Source organism: Castanea sativa, chromosome 8, assembly GCF_040712315.1.
Source record: "Castanea sativa cultivar Marrone di Chiusa Pesio chromosome 8, ASM4071231v1".
Taxonomy (NCBI): domain Eukaryota; kingdom Viridiplantae; phylum Streptophyta; class Magnoliopsida; order Fagales; family Fagaceae; genus Castanea; species Castanea sativa.
Window position 1 is genome coordinate 47155893 of NC_134020.1, and position 18623 is coordinate 47174515.

General features: G+C 33.5%; 1 protein-coding gene across 13 annotated transcripts in view; it reads right to left on the reverse strand.

The window, feature by feature from the left end:
- Positions 1-3613: 3613 nt before the first annotated feature.
- Positions 3614-18623, reverse strand: part of LOC142608367 (TMV resistance protein N-like) — a 39402-nt gene continuing 24392 nt past the window's right edge. The window contains exons 1-7 of one of the 13 annotated variants that reach the window (XR_012839470.1): positions 7720-8042; positions 7381-7496; positions 6903-7238; positions 5277-5367; positions 4859-5194; positions 4723-4779; positions 3614-3975 (exon numbers count right to left, since the gene is read on the reverse strand). The gene's annotated coding sequence lies outside the window, so the exon portion shown is untranslated. Of the gene's footprint in view, positions 3976-4722; positions 4780-4858; positions 5195-5267; positions 5368-5552; positions 5966-6292; positions 6313-6902; positions 7239-7380; positions 7497-7719 lie in introns of those variants that run through there. The other 12 variants (XR_012839477.1, XR_012839474.1, XR_012839478.1 and 9 more) reach the window with 12 other exon arrangements.

Sequence of the window (18623 nt, forward strand, 5' to 3'; positions counted from 1 at the left end):
CTACGTCCACAACATTTTTCACAACAAATTACAGGTGGTTAGTTGTTATTGGTTCAAATTTGAACCTAACACTAAGATAACTTTTTTGCCCCAATAATAACAATAAGTAACAACTTGCCATTTATGATTTGTTGTAAAAATATTGTGAAAATGTTGTAGACGTATCATTTCAAAAAAAATCGTGGAGCTGAAATAGAAGGAAAAGAAAAAAAAAAAAAGTGGCAATGTAAAACTTAGGTGTCACTACCATATTTATTTTTGAATAAAGGTAAAACTTAGGTGTCATTCTTTAGAGCAACATGCCTTAATTTCTCCCATCAAATTGAAACACATAGCATCGTCGAATATAATTGTCCTTTGAAAAAGACAATATTATTTATATTTCATTGGCCGATACACTATGTTTTTTAATTTAATTAAAAAATTTAATATACTGCACTTAAGGAATTGTACTTGCTTTGCCCTTATTAGCACGATGCATACATACTAAATGTACACAATATATTTAATGTTTAAATCCAATATTAAAAAAAAAATCAAATCACTAAAATAATCAACAACAAAAAAAGAGAAGATCAAAATTCAAATTGTGATAATATTTTTATTCATTAATATAAAATAATAATAATAAAATTTAAAAATTATTAATACTTAAAAGAATACTTATATTATTAATCTAAGACATAAATATCTATTTGGAATAAATATTTCAAGATATATTAGTATTTATATTGTATAATTTTTTGTTAAAAAAGAAGACTGAAAGTACAGTGTCTTTTTCATATTTTCCGACTTTCAATTTCAATCCTTTCGTCAGGACCCACACACGCCTTTGCCACGTGCTCTCCAAACAAATATCTCAAAGACCAAAATGTCTCTAAAAGGAAAAACTCTTAATAATAACATATAATATCCTCTAAAAGACCCGGTCCCACCAAGATCATAATCCCAAATGGACCCCACTGTGTTGTGTGCGCAAAACAAAAACTGTCTACAACACCAACATGCATTGCAATTTGCAACTGTCGCTGTAATAAGTACACACGCATTGCCATTTGCCAACTTGAATACCAGCTGTCGATCCAGATTCATGCACTCACATTTTCACTGTGGTTAGCAATTTGAATGATATTTTTAATTTATTTCTGGTAAAAAAAAAAAAAAGTAAGGGACTTTAGGTTTTTATAGAAGAAAATTTCAATATAACCCTATTAATTTTCTTTTCATTACTTAGTGTCTATTTGGATACTGTTTATTGCTGAAAACTGAAAATTTATTGCTGAAAATACTGTAGCTAAATAATTTCTAAATATAAATAGTGTCATGTGGAACCCAAAAAATTGCCTAATCTGCCGTATGCATAGTTGCTGTGGGACCCATTGTAGCTATGAGTCCTACAATTGAAAACTCTAAATGCCAAACGCAGACAATTTTTAATGCAATCCAAACTCACACTTAATTGCTCATTTAAAATTTTTTAAATATATGTTGGATAATGATGAGGTTTGTTTCTATGGATTAAATCAATTTGTGACAAAGTACAATAGCCCATTTTAACACGAAAAATGAATTAAATCATTTCAAGTTTTTTTTTTTTTTTTTTTTGAGAAACTAAATCATTTCAAATTGATTGTGTGTTAAGTAGATTAACATTAAATTGACCTATTTATTAATTGTGTCAAAGCAAGTTGGCTCATTTGACTTGAACCCATTTATGTTAAACACTAATTAATCCACGCAAAATATCTATACTACTATTTAAGGGGCTTTTCCTGTTTGGATTCTACATTTTGGATGCCTAAAGTACCTTCATCATATCCACTTACAAGTTTTCAACTAACGAGGGTAAATATGTAAATTAAAACTCCTACACTTTAAAATCCACAAATTCACGTACGCTTTGCAGTTTCTATCTCACTTTCTATCTCTCATTCTTCTTCAGATTGAAAACATTTAGTTTAGCTTTACATCCTCCTTTCTTTTTCTTCAGATTAAAGACTTTATTGTCAAAGGCTCCAACGAATTTCCAGGTTCTATATTTTGCAAGTTCCTCTTTGTTTGCTTTTCTTTGGTTTATGTTAACTTTCTTTGAGCTTTACTTTTTTTTTATTTTATTTTTTTTATATGTATCACGTTAACTTTTTTTTTTTCTTTTTAAAATGTAATTTTGAAATGAATGGTTCCTTCATATACTCTACCACTGTACTTCTTAATGAATTGTCATTTTATGTTGTAGGTATTGTAATCCAAAAACAGGGTGCCTTATGCTACAAAAGAAGCGTTCAACCAACAAATTTTTAGGTTCTATCTTTTACAAGTTCCTGTTTGTTTTCTTTTCTTTGGTTTATGAATGAATTTCTTTGAGTTCTTTTTTTTTTTTTTTTAATTTTATGCATGTATCACGTTAACTCTTTTTTTTTTCTTTTTTTTAAATGTAATTTTGAATTTTGAATTTGATTAGATTTTAAAAAGTCCATGATAGAGTTAAATCTTTATCTTCTATTTCCTCACTTTTTTTTTCCTTCTACGTATTTTTTTTCTTTTTAAGAATTTTTTTTTTAATTTTTTTTATCATCATTGTATATGTTTTTGGCGTTAAATTTTATTTTTTTTATTTAGTTATTCATTTAAATAGTTGATGATGTGGTGATTAGATTTTAAAGAGTCCGTGATTAGATTTTAAAGAGTCCATGATAGAGTTAAATTCTAACTTTGGTTTGTTGATTAAATTGTTTTTTAAATACTTGGTTTAATACTAATTCTTTTATCTCTCTCAGGTTCACGTACGCACAAATTTTTTGGATTGCATTGGGGAGTCATTGGAATGGAATATTAGATAAGTTCGGGTGAAAGACTTTACAAGAATTATTATATGTATTAAACCTCACATAAAGTGGTTGTTATCTAAGAAATTGTTGTAAAAAAATTTCTTTTATAATAGAAACTATATTTATCATTTGTATAATTCTATGTCAAATTCAATTTAAATTTTTCCATAAGTATTAATTTACTACTTCATAAAAAATGTTTCGTACCTTTTTCTCAGTTTTAAAGGATGTTGATGTTGTTGATATATTTGAAATTTAAACTATTTTTAATTTTTGTTATGGATGTGTAGTGTTTCTTTTGGTATTGTTGTTCTTTTTATAAAAAAAAATTTAATAACATTTCTCAATTTTTGTTTAATCCAAAAATTTAGTTTTTTAGTCCTAAAAGTTAGCCACTTACTACACATCCATAACAAAAGTTAAAAATCTAACCCACAATCCCACGTTTTCTTTTTCTTTTTCTTTTCTTTTTTTAATTTTTAAACACCCTCAGGTTTCCTTTCGGTTTGTTCAAAATCCAAATAATGATAATATTCTATTTGAACTCAAGTAACTTCTTTAATTATGTCCCATGCGGTTTGTTGAAAAAAAAAAAAAAAACTATACATCCTTATCCAGAAAGATATGCTCACCTCACGTTCGTTCTCTCTCTCTCTCTCTCTCTCTCTCTCTCTCTCTCTCTCTTCCTTTTTTCTTTTATCTATATTACTCCCTTACCTAAAAAATAAAAGAGTCTTACGCGCGTGCTCAAATAAAAGAGTCTTACGCGCGTGCTCAGAGGCTAGTTTACTCTAATAGTCCTTTTAACATTAGTGTCACAAAGACAGTTTTAAATATTTCCCTACTAAACACATATACAACACATCTCATCGATGCTTTGAAGCTTATAAAGGTTAAAACAAAGACGACAAAATGACTTAGCTCAACTAATAAATTCTTTTGTCGTCGAATGAAGGACATTTTGTATTACAATCAGGTGGTGATATCACTTATCTAGGTCCATTCCAACAAATTAAAAGTATACAAACTACACATATAGAAGTTCTTAAATTAATGACAAAGCCTTTCTTGCGTCCAATTGATCCAATGACAGTCCATGCTAGTAACACCAATAACTGTTACGTCTTCAATCCCCCCTCTGGGAAAACTAAAAGAAATAGCACAAGTTAATAGACAAAAGTAGGTCTAAAAATGGACTTAGATCTAATTACAAAGATCATGTTTAGATTGATCTAAACCCAAATGCATATTGACTAAGCCAGAATTACTACATCTTGTTAAATAAAGTGACATATATATGAAACCAAACATTGACAACAAGGTCTGAGATGCAATAAAAAAATTCGTGGAGAACTAAGAAACATTCGTTTGCTGGAGACTGCAATTGCTATCCTAAGTGCTTTAGACTTTAGAGCATACAGGTATGCTTATCTAACATCTTCATACTACCTAAGAAAGTCATTAAGATGATTGAGCAGCGATTTTGAAAATTCCTATAGACTGTAAGTGACAACTCATGTCCTAAGTAGCTTGGAATTCAATATGCGTGGGGCTCAAGAGAGTTGAGGACTGTAACAAGTCAACAATCATGATATATAAATGAAATGTTTTTGCTCAAGCTGGCTAAATTTTGGTGGCTTGGATAAAAGAAAATCTGCTAAGAGGAAGATCCTTTTGGATAACTAAAATTTCTCAAAAAAAAAAAAAGGGGGATAAAGGAAACTAATTAAGCTTAGAGAGTGAACAAAACAGTTAATAAGATCTATGGGGGATGAAAAAAATTATTTTGTAGCTGGATTGATGGCATGCTGATGATATTTTTTACACCAGGTCTGGTTACAGAGTAGTACACGATGGTGCAAGTGTCTTAAGGAAAAGTTTTGAGGTGGCTCACCACTAAAATTGTTGAACCACTCCAGAATTTGACAAGAATTATATGCAAATCAAAGTCCTGTAAAATAGAAGCATGTAATCCAATGTGAGAGACAGAGATTGATAGTACTTTCATAGGAAATACACACATTTATTACCAGTAAATCATTTTGGTGGACTTGATTATCAGGGTGTTGGTCCTCAAAACAGATGTTATTTCTAATGATCTGCTCTGGATAAAAAAGTCTTCTCAACCTTCCAGGATATGGGTCCCCATAGGAGCAACCGGCTTCACTCTTTTGCTTATCATTTGGAGTATCACTTGCTACTGATTGATGGATGAAATCCATATTGTGAGAAGGCTCAGTAGAGCACTTAATGATTCTTTGCCCAAACTCTTCTAGCTCTTGTGGGAATAAGAAACCTTTCCCACAATTCAGCACCATCAAAAAAAGTGGGAGGTTGCATACAACTGGAACCTCAATGTGACTGCACTGATTCAAAAAAAAAAAAAATCTGAGAATAACCCGCAAGGAAAACTCTACATATCAGCATGCTAGAACTAACAAGACTAACCCACAATTCTGCACTGTCAAGCTTGGGCAATTTCTAGCAATCGAATCCTCAATAAAGATGAATCCTCAATTGATAGCAGATAATCCCTCAACTACAAATATTTTACAGAAAGAAATTAGTAATACTCATCGAGAGCAACAAGAGTGCAGATTTTTGCAATTTCTTCTTTCCATTTGATTTTACAACGACACTGGGATTGCAAGCATCTATTGCATTCTCCCATGGAAAATTGTAATAAACACTATATGGAGAGACTAAAATGAGTGTGGATTTTACCCTCCCATAATTGAACAAAAATGATGAGCACACAATCAGTTGCACCTATCTTCTTGTCTGCTAGCAGTGCAACAATTTGTCCTCACCAACAAAGTCCAATAAAATGGCCCTTGTCACTGATTAAAAAGAGAGAAATGCAAGCATATGCGAATGAATTTAAGAAGAAAATATAAATATACAGCTACAAATAAACAATATTCTTTAGAGTGAGAAAGATGGTGACTTTTACACAATGGGGCTCCCCCATTAGGACTGAATTTTGTAATATTATCAGGTGGTGATATCACTTATCTAGGTCCAATCCAACAAATTAGAAGTATACAAACTACAGATATAGAAGTTCTTAAATCAATGACAAAGCCTTTCTTGCGTCCAATCAATCCAATGATAATCATTACTAGTAACACCAATGACAGCTATGTCTTCAATCCCCCCCCTTGGAAAACCAAAATAAATAACACAAGTTAATAGACAAATGTGGGTCTAAATATGGACATACATCTAATTACAAATATCATGTTTAGATTGACCTAAACCCAAATGCATATTGACTAAGCCAGAATTACTACATCTTGTTAAATAAAATGACATATATATGAAATTAAACAATGAAAACAAAGTCAGAGATGCAAGAACCAATTCCTGGAGAACTAAGAAATATTCCTTTGCTGGATGCTGAGATTTCTATCCTTAAGTGCTTTAGAGCATACAGGTATACTGATCTAACATTTTCATACTACCTAAGAAAGTCATTAAGATGATTCAGCAGCGATTTTGAAAATTGCTATGGACTGGAAGTGATAACTCATGTCCTAAGTAGCTTGGAATTCAATATGTGTGGGGCTCAAGAAAGTTGAGGGCTGTAACAAGTCAACATTCATGAGATATAAATGAAATGTTTTTGCTCAAGCTGGCTCAATTTTGGTGGCTTGGATAAAAGAAAATCTGCAAAGAGAAAGATCCTTTTGGATGACTAAAATTTCTCAAAAAAAAAAATTTGGGGATAAAGGAAACTCCTTAAGCTTAGAGAGCGAACAAGACAGTTAATAAGATCTATGGGGGATGGAAAAAAGTATTTTGTAGCGGGATTGGTGACATGCTGATGATATTCTTTACAGTTTAAAACAGGTATGGTTACAGAGTAGTACATGATGGTGCAAGTTTCTTAAGGCAAGGTTTTGAGGTGGCTCACCACTAAAATGGTTAAATCACTCTAGAATTTGACGAGAATTATATAATAATCAAAGTCCTGTAAAACAGAAGCATGTAATCCAATGAGAGAGAGAGAGAGAGAGAGAGAGAGAGAGAGAGATTGATAGTATTCTAATAGGAAATACACACATTTATTACCATTAAATCATTTTGGTGGAGTTGATTATGAGGGTGTTGGTCCTCAAAATAGATGTTATTTCTAATGATCTGCTCCGGATAAAGAAGTCTTCTCAACCTTCCAGGATATGGGTCCTCATAGGAGCAACCGGCTTCACTCTTTTGCTTATCATTTGGAGTATCACTTGCTACTGATTGATGGATGAAATCCATATTGTGAGAAGGCTCATCAGTAGAGCACTCAATGATTGTTTGCCCAAACACTTCAAGCTCTTGAGGGAATAAGAAACCTCTCCCACACTTCAGCACCATCAAAAGTGGGAAGTAGCATACAACTGAAACATCAATGCGACTGCACTGATTCCAAAAAACAAAAAATAATAATAATCTGAGAATTACCCACAAGGTAGACACTGGGATTGCAAGCATCTATTGCATTCTCCCATGGAAAATTGTAATAAACACTATAAGGAGAGACTAAAATGAGTGTGGATTTTACCCTCCCATAATTGAACAAAAATGATGAGCACACAATCAGCTGCACCTATCTTCGTGTCTGCTAGCAGTGCGACAATTTGTCCTCACCAACTAAGTCCAATAAAATGGTCCTTGTCACTGATTAAAAGGAGAGAAATGCAAGCATATGTCAATGAATTTAAGAAGAAAATATAAATATAAAGCTACAAATAAACAATATTCTTTAGAGTGAGAAAGATGGTGACTTTTACACAACAATGGGCTCCCCCATTAGGACTGAACTTGTTAAAAGAAAAATTACTGTCAATTCTGGATGTGTAATGTGTGAAGGAGGAGAAGAAACATTGGGCCACTTATTTACCAAATATCCATTTGCAAGGGCATTGTGGTTTGCTTCACCCTCGAATATCAGAGCGGACTCAATTCCATGTGTACATCAATGGCTGAAGGTGATCTTAGAGGATTATAAAGCTGATCATGTTCATGGAATGTCGCTTGTACGTACAGGAAAGTAGTGCTGCCCTCTGGACAATATGGATAAACAGATATCCATCATGCTACAGTGAGAAGATTCCTAATAGAATGGCCACAACCAACAGAACAGGAGGAACAGAGCAGATAGGTTCACAATAGATGTTTGAAAAATCAGAATAAAATTGTAGTAAAAACGAGAGTGCCGAATTTACCCTCCAACACAATTGAACAAAAATGACTACCATACAATAGATGTACATGCTTTCCCGTCGGCAAGCAATGTGAGTATGACACAGTTTCTCCATTCCAACGAAGTCCAGAAACTTCCTCGTACCCAAATATAAGGCAACTAGCAGAAAGAGGAATCACAAATTACTTAGGGTTTTACTAAGCATATGTTACACATTAATAAACCATTTTTAAAAACTTCTTAAGGCATACTTTAGTAAAACATTGGCGTAAATGCGCTTTTAGTCCCTACATTTTAGAATTTTTTCATTTTGGTCCATACATTTTAATTTTACCACTTTTAGTCCCTAATCCAATTAACGCGTTCTATGTTGGTCCTTTTCGTTAGTCAACCGACGAAAATTGCTGAGGTGGCCGTCGGAGGAATTAAAATATTATAAAAAATATCACGTCACCCTGACACGTCAACATATAAATTTAAAAAATTAATTTATTAATTTTAACTAAATAATAAAAATAAAATCAGAATTAAAAACTAAAATTCATAAAATTTAAAAAATCATCTCAAACTCAAACTGTGTTCTATAATCTCAACCAACCCAAACAAAAATTTATCATTAGATCATTTTGACTTTAAGTGTATTTACTTTTTCCCTTTCAAGAAAAGAAAAAAAAAAAAAAAAAAAAAAAAAAAAAAAAAACCTTTCAAAAAAGTCTTTAAGGTAACTCTCTCTAAAATCATGATCTGATGAGAGCTCTACCAAAAAAAAAAAAAAAAAGAGTTTTGAGAGAGAGAGAGAGGGAGAGAATGAGATGAGGATGATATGAGATGAGATGAGGTTCGGAGCAGATCTAGAGGAAGGGGGCCAGCTGTTTGGAGTAGATAGGGCCGGCGATTTGGAGCAGATCTAGAGGAAGGGAGCCGGCAGTGGTTTAGAGAGAATGTAACTAGATCTCAGCCTCCGTCCTGGTCTCGGCCTCCATCTCGACGTGGGTCTTGGCCTCCATCTCGGTCTTCGTCCTGGTCTCAGCCTCCATTTCGGCGTGGGTCTCAGCCTCCATCTCGGTCTTCGTTTGTCTCGGCCTCTATCCGTTCATAATCGAGTTTTGTCTCGGTCTTCGTTTTATTTTGTCTCGGCCTCCATCTGGGTTTGATTGTGTTGGTTTGGGTTTGTTGTGTTGCTCTGGATTTGTTGTGATTGGTTTCTTGATCTGGGTTTAATCTAGGTTGGTTTATTAACTAGGTTTATGGGTTTGATTTGTTGAGAATTTGGTGTTGATTGTGTTAGAATTTGGGAAAGAACATGAAGAATTCGATGATCTTAATTCGTGGTAGATTTGATGTTGTTGAGTTTGATGATGCTGGGTTTGATGATCTCTAAGGGGTTGAATTTGGGTTTTTTCTTCTTGTTTTCATTTATGTCCTAGTGATCTGGGTTTGAGTTCTGGGGTTGTTGGGTTTGTGTTCTTGTGATGGGTTTGAGTTTTGGGTTGCTGGGTTTGATGTGAGAAGAATACCAAGAACAAGTTGAACAATCTGAAGAACAATGTTAATTAATGTGATTTTAGTTTTTAATTCTGTTTTTATTTTTATTATTTAGTTAAAATTAATAAATTAATTTTTTAAATTTATATGCTGACGTGTCAGGGTGAGGTGGCATTTTTTATAAAATTTTAATTCCTCCGGCTGCCACCTCAACAATTTCCGTCGGTTGACTGACGGAAAGAACCAAAATGGAACACGTTAATTGAATTAGGGACTAAAAGTGGTAAAATTAAAATGTAGGGACTAAAATGAAAAAACTCAAAATGTAGGGACTAAAATGGAAAAACTCAAAATGTAGGGACTAAAAGTGCAGTTACGCCTAAAACATTTTAAGACACTTTTTATTAAAAATGGAAAAAGTGACTGACTTTTTCATTTCTATAAAAAAATTTCCTAAAATGAATTACTAAATAAATAAGGGGCGTACATTAACCGAACCCAATTACTTAAACTCATATGGCCTTGTCATAGGTTAAAAAGAAAAAGATATGCAAGCAAAAGCCAATGAATTTTTAAATAATAATAAATAATTAAAAATACAACTACAAACAAACAAGATCAGTAAGAGAGAGAAATATGAGGACTTACAAAAAATCAAAGATAGAACCTTGTAGAGTCATCAATGCTACCATTGTCACTGGGATTCCTCTTCCTCACAATTAGAGTCGCTATGTCCTTGTGTGCATAAATTCCCATTCCAATTTTCAATTAGATTAGGGTGTTGTATGTATCCACTTTGGTTGTGGCTCATCTACTTCATTAGAGGTACCTTCTCCACTAGGTCCTGCCCCATCTCCTTCAAAGTCATCACGACTTCGCTTAATTTTGGTATCTTTTGCTGAATCGTCTAAATTATCCTCATAAGGAGTGATGCTGGACCCAAGTATCTTTCTTTTGAGATCTTCAATGTCTTGCTCGTATACCAAACGGGCTCCCTATTTCATCACCACCAAGCCTGGACCCGATTGTCTTATTTCAAGATCAATCTGACTCAATCGATTAGCATCGATTTGACTCAATTCCTTGCCCATTTTCCTTTTGAAAGGAAAATATTTTATCCAAAGGTGACATGAATCAATCTTACCAAATTGTTTAGAAAGACCAACCCTTAAGTATTCTGAACTTTGAGTTCCATCGACATAACAGAAAAGAAGAATACATTGTGTAACTTTATAAAATTCCGAAGGAGGTACGGGAATTGAAAGATGGGGGTGGATTACAAAAACAACACACACAATGATTCCCGTAAAATCTGAAGGCCCTTGTAGATTCAGTGAAGTCCCCTCACTTTGATGGCTAAACCATTTCAGAATTTCACTTCCGGGCATGATAAAATTTTGGTAACTTAAATCATAAGGACTCTAAAACACACAAATCTAGATGTTTAGAACTTCACAAGAGAGAGAGAGAGAGAGATACCTGAATGTAACGTACCAGCATTGTTGAGAACATGTCACTGAAACTTTGATTCTCGATCAATTTGACGCTGTTAATAACATAGAGATGGGGGGGACTAAAAACATCTTCTAGTCTAAAAGGTAATGTTTCCAGCGAGGTACAACCTTCTGCCTCAAAATACCAAAGATTTGATGGAAGCTCTGGCAGTAATCGTAGATCCTTGCAATCATTCAAAAAAAGAGTCTCCAGATTTGATAATCGAATGATATTTTTAGGAAGGCAATCGAATTTATTTCCCCTTACATTTAAATGATTTAAAGATGACAAACAGCAGCCAATAGCATCAGGGACTGTCTAAAGATTGCAATAACTTAGATTAAGATCTGTCAAAGAGGATAAGCTTGATAAAGTACGCGTTAACATGCCCATGGGATCTGGTCTCCTTCGCAATAAAGGAAAACTAAGGAACTTTTTGGATGGTTCAGACAATGGAAAAGCACATCCACCAATAGATAGGTTTTTGAGATTTTTTAAGGGAGTGAAGGACAAAGATAGCCCTATAGCAGTTCCACTCACATTTAGCTCCTTTAGGCCTTCAAGATTTCTAAGGTTCTCTGGCAATTTCACAAGTCTTGAGCAGTCACATAAATTGAGAGTGTTTAGAGACATCAAATTACAAATTGTATTAGGAAGACTTGAAAGGTTTTTGCAACCGTTCAGATCCAATTGAATAAGCTTTTTGAGATCTCCAACAGATGCATGAATCTTATATAGTCTTGTACAATTTTGAAGAATTAATTTCTCAATATTTGAGGCTCCACTAAGGTCTGGGATCTCAATTAATTTTTGAGAGTCACTTAGGTCAATGAGTTTTAACTCGTTTAAAATCTGTTTTAAACCAATATATAATTAGACAAACTCAAGCCTTAATGAAAACGAAGGAAAAACAAATTAGCATAAGTGAAAATCTTACCATAATTCCTTTCCATAATTTTTTGATGCCACTGCAATGCATTCTCAACTCAACAAGTTTAATTGGTTGGAAATTGGTTGGCATGGATATTAAAGGACATCCATGCCAATCTATTACGCGTAACTCATTAGAAAGATAACTTAGGCCTTTTGGAAGTTGGACATGACCTCTATTAAAGCCTTGTAGAGGTTCCTTACAACCAATTTTAAGAAATCTCAAATTTTTCATCTTTGAGAAGACTTCAACACTTAAGCGTTCATTTTTATCCATAGGCATCTTTAGGACAAAACCTTCAACAAACTCTGTTCCCTAGAAACCAAGAACAATAAAATTAGGAAAAATCTTGATAGAATTTGAAATAATATATATACTTCTCAAAATTTAAGTTTAGACTTGTCAACTTACAGTATTATTTTTCAATACATGCAAGACATCCTCGTAACACCATAACCTACTACGTTTACCAGGCTCTTTAGGGGATTCACAATGAACAATGTCTTGACCCATTTCTTGTAGCAAATCATGCATCGACAAAGTTCCATTTAATGCAATGGTTATGAGAGGTTTGTCCATAAGAGCATAAATATCGTAGTCAGGATAGTGACCTAAACTTTCTAAAGTATCTCTTACACAATATACACTCTCTCCTTTAAAGAAACATGCAATATCTAAAAACAATTCTCTCTGTGTATCCTCTAGCCCAACTAAACTTATTTGAAGTATTTCCATAATGCCTCTATTAGGTTTTGCTTCTAGTTTATCTCGAGCACTTCTCCATGCATCAAGTTTTCTACCAAACAATGAAGAACCTAAAACTTCCAGAGCTAAAGGAAGGCCGTTAGCATATCTTACAAAATCCATAGACAAATCCACATAATTTTCTTCAAGATGAGGTTTCTTGAAAGCCTTCCAACAAAAAAGCTTCAAAGCTTCATCTTCATTCAGCCCCTTAGCTTCATATATATGTCCCACTCCATGCCTTCTCAACGGATGTCTATCTCTACTTGTTACAATGATTATACTCCTTGGACCAAACCAACCACCATTCCCTGCTAATGCTTCTAGTTGTTTTTCTTTGTTCACATCATCAAGAACAATAAGAACTTTTTTATTGCGTAGTCTAGTGCCTATGACATTAATTCCTTCATAAAAATCATGTATAATTATTTCAATTCCTATGAAGATCTTAGAAAGAAGTATTTTTTGCAAAGAAACTAAACCTTTACTTTTGGCATCTTCTTTAACATTTTCAAGAAAGCACCAAGCTTCAAAGTCACTATAAATTCTACCATAAATTTCTCGAGCAAGAGTTGTTTTGCCAATTCCACCCATCCCACAAATCCCAACAAAGTGGACACAATCCAACCCTTCACGCGTGCATAAATCCAATAATTCCTTCACACGGGAGTCCATTCCAACAAGGTGCTCGAAAACAATTGAGAATTTATGATCGAATTCTAGAGATATCCTTTGAATGATTTTTTGGATAACGGTTGCTTCACTCCTGCAAAGAATACGGCAGGACAATAGTTTTGATGAGGCAGAGCTAGTTTAGTGAACAACATTCAGCAAAAGTACAATCTTAGCTTTGTTAATTAGCAGAAGGGGAACTCTAAAATGTATAATATAATATATACATGGCACAAACTACGCATGCAATGTTCTTCAACCAAAGTCCAATTCGTCTCTCAAAATAATACTCCTAAAATAAAACCAAAGTCCAATTCTGCAGGGGACAAAGAGAGTTGTCATGTGGCCAAGTGAAGAAAGTGTTGTTACTAAGAACATAATTTTTTTTTTTTTTTGGTGGATAAATACTAAGAACATAAATTAATATAGGAATTACATCTCATGATTTATAGAATAATTATTTAGACAGTGATATTTCACTAATTAGAGAAGAAATAAAAAAAGATATTACCTAGTTGGTGTGCATCATAATATCTTATAACAAGAAAAATAAAATATTGTCAATTTCATGAGTTTGAGGTGGTGGAGTTGAGATGCGGACTAGGTTGTTCTCTTGAGACAATACACACCATCTAGTAGACTAGCAATTATGCGTATCGCCCCATGATACAATTAAATTACTAATTATCCTTACAAACTTACACCACTTAAGAAGCACTCAACAATAATATTATTTCTAAAGAAGAGAATATTGACTGAGCAAGAATTTTAACAATTTGATGTTGCGTGAAAAATTAGTAACAAAAACTGATATTTCTCTCTCTTCTCAACACCTATGGCCGGGCATGGGATCCTGTTATAATATTGTAATGAATCTATTCCATTTAAAATTCTTTAAAATGAGTTTATAAATGACTTCCCGTTTTTCCTCTTTTCGATTGCTCTGCCTCTGACTTTTTTTTTTTTTTTTTTTGAGAAACACACACACACACACACACACACACACATATTTATAAGGGAAGGGAGATGAGATAAGAGAATACATTCACACGCCAACACCAAAACTGCATACACTCTGCCTCTGACTATCCTCACAAATCACAACAGTAAAAAGTCATATAAATATTAGTAACGTTATTCATGTATAGAACATTAGAACTTGTTATTTGTGGAAACGAATTCTAAGATATAACCAGTATTAACTATTAATCAGTTATAAAACAAACATCCAAACATGGTAAATTAAACCATTCCCCCTCCTTCCCCTCTACTCTCCCCCAATCCAAACAGAGCATAAAACGTTGGGCAAGAATATGTTTGATAAGGAAAGATTTTAAAGTCACTAATGCCAACGTTCAACTCATAATTGATACCAGTTCCTCAAAAAAAAAAAAAAAACTCATAATTGATATAAAAAAGATTATAATTAGTTAATTGCTATTTATATTTCAATTTAAGAATAGGAAAGAAAACGTAAAGTCCATCAATAAAAAGCTGATCTTTTTTCCTCTTAAATGGCCATTTAATTCGGATCATATAATAATTTTTATAAAAATATTCCAAAAGTCCTCCACTTACTTTTACAAAAATGTATGTAAAATATATATGCAAATTTTCTAGGTCAAGACTCAAGATAGAATAATATGCATAATGAGTGTCAAACTCTTGAAACCTCACTTAGTGCTTCAACAATGTTATTTTAAAGCCAATAGTAATATTAAGACATTTCATCATGCACATAATATTTTAGTACTTTGCCACGAGCTTCTAAGCCTGCACATTACAGCCTTGTGCTTGATCCCAGCTTTCATTAGAAACTTAGAGAATTAGCCATACTTCATAAGAAGTAGCCTCATTTCCATGCTCACTTAAGTAAATCTATCAAGGATACTCCTGTAACTCTAAGATCACATTCATAAGAGCTATAGACCACATTAACAGTTTTTTTTTTTTTTTTTCATTTTAATAGAAAAACTCATCCTTTATTATGTTACGAGATACAACACTTACACCATAAGGAGTGACAAAGGGTACTTGTACTTAAAACTAAATTAAGTGCATATTATTCAAACTATTCTATGATTTGTTTTTCCCTTTGAACTTAGTTCTTGGGATCTCCAATCCTATGTAAGGTGTCCTCATAGGCAGTTTATTCTTCTTTTTCTCCTTGATGTTTTTAGACAAATGGCTTTAACTAGAGAGTTTTTCTTCTCATACACACTTGACACAAAAGGTCTAGATTATAATGGTATTAACAATTGCAAAAAAAAAAAAAAAAAAAATTTGTACCACTAGCTTTTTTTTTTATGCTCAACTTTTTTTAAATCAATCTTGCCCTTTGTGTATAACTGTTTGCGAACTTCTTATTATTTTTTCATCATTTCTCAACTCATATACATATGGCAAGAGGCGTAAATCTATTAGCATCTAGGTAGTATAGGGGTGTTCGGTGCAATTTTTGGTCATTTTTAGCACAACACTTTGTAGTGCAGTTTGACAAAAACCATCACTATACGGTTTGCACCGCACCTCAATTTTGTAATTACATGTGCAGTGCAGTTTGACTGATTTTAGGATAGTATATTTTTCAAGATGTCAAGGTTAATTATTAGTTTACTATTAATAACCACAACAATATGACAATAAGTGTCAAAGAAACATAAAACTTGAGTAACAAAAAAAGTAATACAAATATATACAGCACAAAAAAAAAATCCAAGACAAATTGACAGTAAACAAAAAGTTCCACACACAATTATACATGTTAAACAAATATAACATGTAACACAAAAATGCTTAACAGACAACAACCATAAGGTCCATAATAGTGTACCATACACATTAGTCATGCCTATTGTGAGTGAGAGGGTATCGGGAGAGAATGATGAGAGTGTAAGAAGGAGAAATGAATGAGATTTTGAACTTTTGATTTTGTATTTAACCAAAACGAAGTCATTTTTAATGTGAAACATGAATGCGCTAACGCTGGGTTGGCCACTTAATTCATATAATATTAAAATTTTAATATATGTTTAACGTAATATATATATATATATATATATATATATATATATATATATATATATATGGGTACGGTGCAGTGCATTGTAGTTGTGTGCAGTTTATTATCATAAAACGCACATCGCACCGCATAGTCTGGTGCAATGCAGTTAATTTCCACTTGCAGTGCGGTGCAATTATTCCATTTAATGAGCAGTTTTAGTCATTTTGGGTGTGGTCGTGTGGAGTCAGTGTGGAATTGATCAAAGAAAGTAAGGCCTTATCTTTGATTTTCCAAGCTGAGTACTTAGGATTCACATTCACAGTGGAAGAACCTTGAGTATCAAGAAGAAATTGACATGGCTGTGGCACAGTGCCATCAATATGATCAAACAGTGAATAAGCTTCAACAATGGTGACAAGTTGATGCCTCCATGGTATAAAATTTGTGTAGTCTAACTTGATTGACATCAAGTTTGACATGTTAGAGAGGAGTAGTAGTGGAGATTGCAATGATGGAGTGTGAGTTGTGGAAGGAGAGCTAGTGCTAGATGTGGAAGCAGTGGTGGAAGCTGTGGAAGCCATGGAAAGTGGCTCTGATACCATGAAAGGAAGATGAAAAGCTTGAAAGAAAGAAACGGAAGTTGAGAGAAAAAAACTGTAATGGAGAATTCTAGAAATTGTATTCAAGATGCTCAAATGAAAAATTACATGCAACTCTATTTATATAGCTCCTATAATTGAACACGTGATATTTAACTATAACAAACTATCCTAATCTCACGGAATAAATATCTGTTTTGTTACAGAAAATATCTAGAAGAAAAGATCACAATGACTTCTACTGCAGAACACTGAAGCAGAGCTACGGAAGAAAGAAGACCAAGCCTGAAGCATTAAATCAAAACGTCGTCGTGTCAGTAAATGAGAAACAGTGACGTCTTGAGTCATAAAGAGCATGGTCTTCACTTATCCAAACGATGCCGTTTATTTATAAAGGAAACGACACCGTTTGGTAAGTTACTGTTATCTAGCTGTTGCAATGGGATTTGGTAAATCGGGCAATGAATGTCTTCCTCTTTTAGGTACCTCCGATCCAAGCCATAAGTGCTTAGGGGAGTAGGTGGAACTAGGAAGTGGGTTCGAGTTGCCAAGTTGCAACATATATATTGTGTAAGTATTTCTAATAGTTTAAAAAAAAACTATATTAATTTTAGGGATTATCTTACCTTTCTTCTTCTTTTTTAATATCAATATGGTATCATTCTTAGTAAGAATTATTACATTTTCTTATTATTTTTTTGGTTAATGTAATATTCAAAAACTAATAATTAAATCTCTGAACTTATTCCCTTATAGATTATGGTAATTGGTGTTAAATATATTATTAGCAATGCAATGTGTTATACCATGTTGTATATGCTAAAGTGGATGCGAAAAGGGAAGCATAGAATAGGAACACCGAGAACACGAGGGTTATGTGGTTCAGCTTTGTCGACCTACATCCACGGAGGAATCCCTTAAGGGCTACATCTTTATTGTATAAGAGTGTAGTACAATAACTTGTGTTACAATGAACCCTAACATGAATATACATAGGCGGCTAAACCCTAAACCTCTAGTACAAGTAGGAGTGGGCTTGGGCCAATTGCATTGGGCTAATATGTCTAATATATCTCTAATACCCTCCCTCAAACTCAAGACTAAAGCTCAATGAAGGCTTGAGGTTGGATAAGCATGAGAAGATCCCTTGGAGATGCCTTGAAGAATGCCTTTGGAGCCCTAAACCACTAGTACAAGCATGAATGGGCATGGACCTATTACATTGGGTTAATATGTTTAATATATCTCTAACACCCTCCCTCAAACTCAAGGCGAAAGCTCAATGAAGGCTTGAGATTGGATAAGCATGAGAAGATCCTTTGGAAATGCCTTGAAGAATGCCTTTGAAGAAACCACAATGAAGAATATGCCAATTGACAAATTTCAGAGTTTCAAATGAAGAAACGGAGTCCAAAATTGGAATCTACGCGAAAAATTGAAAAAGATAGGCCATTTCAGAAATTTTGACTTTTGGTCAATAGTCAACGTAAAAGTCAAACCCAAAAAGGTCAAAGTCAACGATCAGCCAAAGTCAACAAAACATGGTCTGGGTCTGTTCCGGGTTTCCGAGTTGGTCCACAGATCGGGTTGCAGAGAAGCTGACATCATCCTATGATGTGGTTAGGGCTGACGTGGACGTGCTTGCGTGGCTGCTGACGTAGAGTGATGACGT